Below are 4,748 nucleotides of genomic sequence, written 5' to 3'. Positions count from 1 at the left end.
ACTTTTGAGTCTTTGCTGTTGTACTTTTATGCCATTACTTCGTAATATTCCATCCAGGTTTCTATACCATGATGCAGGATAGTACAATTTATATTGTATATTCGAATAGTTGGTCAAGCTCTTATTCTGATATACTAGAATATGTTGATTTAACACTTAATCCATACTTTGTCATTCTTCTTCGAACTGATAAATTTCAGTCTTCTGCGTCTCATTGGTTGCTAGACGCATGGTGAAGGAGTTGAAAAAAACTCCCAAGCAGAGTTATCTTCAGAAATTTCTTCGAGCAATGACAAAGCGTGACGAAGAAAGCTGATAGATCTCTCTTCTGTATAGTCCCTAAACGCCCAAAAAATACTAATTAAAATATTCACATGTATGTAAAATTTTCAAGTAAGTAGCTACAGTGTCATTCAACTCGTCCATTGCTGAAGTAAACACAATATAATATAACACGTAGGTCTGAGTCTCTTGTAACTCAAGATATCCACTGTAAGCCAGCGAATGTGGCAAGACCCACTCATCGCGTGGTGTTTATCAATTGATAATTACAAATGCCTATAGCCTCTTGCAGTTAGGCACGAGCTTATTATTAATCGATAAGCGCCAGGAGAATTCCACGTGGGACTACAGAAAGAATTTGATTGATAACCATCATTAAGAGTACCTATGTATCTTGTTTCCCTCATTAAATGAATTCTAGTTATTCTAGGAAATATAACATTTCTAACTAATCATTTGTAATTACATTAGATCCTCTATTATCCGAACACCGATTATCCGAACTCTCGATTATCCAAACACCAGATCGACTGCTCAATTAGGGTATTTTGTTAAAAACTGTATACTTTATTACAGTAGTTGAGCAAAGTCGAATAATCGATTATCTATATAAATGTAGTCGAATATTCATATATATGTATGGATATTCGATCTTACGTCCATTCGATTATCTGAACACCCCTCTCACTAAATTAGTTTGGATAATCGAGGTTCCATTGTAGCTAATTGTATACATATGTTTCCCTTTGTAATCCCCCTCGCCCCCAGGGGTAATAATCTGTAAACACAGTATGCCCAATAATAATAAATAAATTTCAAACATTACGTGTCTGTAGCTGACCAGGTATAGCTACTTTGTTGTATTGATGGATGAATTTCATACGGAACTTTAAACCATTACCCCTAGCAACCTCAATTTTACATTATTTTACATTATAGGTATGAATGTCGAAAGTAAAGTCTCCGGTGTTTAAAAGGATATATACTGGTATAGGTCATGATCGAGATATGACATTTTAAAGTTAGCAGTTTTCCAATAGGAGGGGGTAACAGTTGCCCCTTTTGGGCAATCACACGGATAATGTATGAACAAGTTTCAAAATGTCATCATGATCTATATACTCTATAGTTTGGAGAGGTTAATTGCGAGATTCACATCTACAAATAGCTAATGACAAATATTAATTGAATTTGTTGCTTTCCCACACTTTTATGTGATTGCTCCATCACATAGACAATGTATGGAATAACAACAAACTTTAAAAATGTTATATCTACATGCTATCCTTTTAAAATTTGGAGTTGCTACTATAGACATTTGCCCCCAAATAATGTGAAATTCAGGTTGCTATGGGAAACATTTTTTTATGAAATTCATCATTTAGTTTATATGTTGTACAATTGTATTTATGGTTTTTGCTCTGTAATAATAAGTTTCTTTTTTTTCAAGATCAGGCTTTACCTATTACAATAATTAATACTAATAATTAGTGGTATGGAGATATGATGTAATATATTCCATATACATATGCGTACTATAGTAGAGCATTTGACTGTCCCACAATGTAGAAGTAATAATCGTTAAACTTGGTTTTAGTGGAAATCTATCTATGGCTACCAAATTTCTTATAAACTGTTTTTCAGAGTAGTAGCTGATGATTACCTTTCTTGTTTGATTGACATAAAGAATGGAGTACCTCAAGCAGGAGCAGATAAAGGATTTCCCATGTGAAGTGCTTAGTTAGGGGCATTTATCTAAGAGGATTGCAGAATGCCATTACAGGAATTGTTTTGCAAATTAGACTTTCTGTGATTAAATTTGGCAATAATATTGACAGAACCTTAGCAAATAAGCAATCGTAAGCCACTTTAACTAAGTAACATCATTATTTTGTAGCAGTGGCAACTAGCATATAAAGCGCACAATATAAATGCTGCAGTATAAGTTCAAAGTGCATGGGAGTTGGTCTTTGTTCTTAATGATGAATGTTCTATTAGAGTAGTTGACTATTCTATTAGAGTATTTCAGTTTGATTTCTTGAAGAGATTAGCTCTTTTACTCTTTCCATGTTTTCATGATCTAAATACATCTGCACCTGTATACTGCATCTTCTACTATGTTTCTAGCTAGCACATGGTAAATTTTGGAGGTGGTTCTTCAGCCTCCAAAGCACTCCCCTAAATTCAGTCAATGATATAACAGACCTTATTGAGAGAAACTTAAATAGCCACACTCTTGATCCATGTTGTGGGTATGTGATTGTTTCAGTTAGATACTAACTGCTTGATAAACAATTTCATAACCGCATCCTTGTAGTGAAGTTACGTGTTGGTTAGATCTTCTGGTGGTTTCTTACGAATGTACAAGAACTTCAAAATTAGTACATCAATAACAACTCGTAATAATCAATTTCATTTATAAAAGCCTAGATTGCTCATATTGAAAAATAACGATCAGTTACTCTATCATAATAGTATTATTCAATAAGAATGACAAAAACATTACGCTGTACATGCACTTGCCAATGTACAAGCCAAGCCTACTTGAATATTCTGAACCTGTACATCCCGTGCATAGGAAACACAGGGAGTAAACCAACATGTAGACTCAGACTCCTATGTTCCTAACTAATAGCGACAGGCTGAAACTGCCAATAAAGTTTCAATTCTTGAGGCTTGTCAATGCTTCATAGACAGTAATCCTAATGTTATACAGAGTTTAAACCATTGTGAAACCAGAACGAGATGTTTCAGAACAATCTAATATGGGAATAATGTATCTATCAAAGCTTTTCTGCATGTAGGAAAAAGGGGAATGACTAGGGAATTAGATAAAGATTTATGCTTTGTGGAATTTAACAAAGGATTGAGATACTGAATGGAGAAAGGAAGGGAGTAGACCTACAATTTTACGTCACTGTACAGGAATTAGACTTACGGTTGGGTTATATCCCTTGTATTATCCCTCCTTGCCCACATAGGAGTAGGTGCATGCATTTCTAATATGACCTTTTATTTTTGACACAACAATAAATTGAAACCAAAGAGTAACCAAGCCGTCTATGTACTGCACTATTGACTGATTCAACAGTTTTATTAGCTGAAAAGTTCTTACTTAATGGCAGTCGCTACACAATGTTTCAGTAACTTTCTTGCATGAGCCTAGTGTGATAACCAGTGAATAATCTATATAATAATTCTATAACTCTTTTCCGACACTGTCCCGTCGTTCTTGGTCGGATTCCAATCGGATTGGAACCATTCAAATCTAAAATTTGAGGTGAATCTTTTGATCCGTGATTGGTGGCGATTCGTTGAGCTGCGGAAATATCCCTTAAACTACCTTAGCTACCCGAGGAAGACACGAATGTATCCAAAACTTTCTGGAGACCTTTATCGTATTACCAGTCTTCACCATCCCAGCTTACACCAGACGTTTCTCTCCCCCTGTGGAAGACAGAACAAGAAACAGAAAATCGAGGCCAAAAAATTTTTAAACAAAAACTCTGGTTTTCCCCCCAATCAGCTTCAAACTTGCTAGACCAACTACCCGTCCAAAACAATGTGTCATAAGGTGGTTTTCGTTTCCTTACGTGCTAACCTTGGTTGCGAGATACTTATCACGGTCAATGGCCATTATAAGTTTACGATACACGTTTACGGCGTTCCGGTATACACGCATTGCCAATAGAAAATCAGATGACGTATTTGTCTAAAAGCTTACAATGATATAGGATCAATCACTTTTTCATGATTTAACCAATCACATCAGCGAATTTGATTATGTGATCTGGTGTGTACGCTATCATCCGACAACTAAAAAAAAAATTTAACACACCCACCAGTATAAAAGGAAAGCTTCGTATTGGGTGTGGCAAGTCTACGAGCTATATTTGGGCTACTTGACAGTCCAGAGGGAAGACTCGCCAGGAATACACACTCTGCACCCTTCTGTGCTGTCCACTGCAACATGAATATAAGCAGATCAGGGACTACAAACAGACCTAAAATGGAGGATTTCCAGCAACACCACTGTAAGGGAGATGGAAACAGTCGTAGTGGTGTGGCAATTTAACTAACTATGAACACTCCAATCAGGCTACCTAACAGACTAAACAAGGAAGATTGAGATGAAGAACGGAAGATTACGTTCAACTACTCTAATAAAACATACATCTATCTTACCAGGATACGAATTGTGAACAACATCATGAAGTGACTGTTGCAGTTTTCAATGTGTAGGGAGACATAAGTTACGTTTTCACTCCTTGGTAACTCCACAGGGACAGCTGAAACTTCTAGAAGCTCCGTTGAACTACCCTAATAGAACATACATCCCGATATCTATACCCTAATGGAACACACACAACCCCTCTACCAACAGTCAATTTCACTCTCAACCTCTCTAGAGTAAACACTCATCATATGACGGATTCATCTTGGTAATGTACCTTCATTCAGAAACC

Source organism: Dysidea avara, chromosome 10 (genome assembly GCF_963678975.1).
Source record: "Dysidea avara chromosome 10, odDysAvar1.4, whole genome shotgun sequence".
In the NCBI taxonomy this organism is placed as follows: domain Eukaryota; kingdom Metazoa; phylum Porifera; class Demospongiae; order Dictyoceratida; family Dysideidae; genus Dysidea; species Dysidea avara.
The sequence above is the reverse complement of the archived record's forward strand: the minus strand, read 5'-3'. Positions refer to the sequence as shown.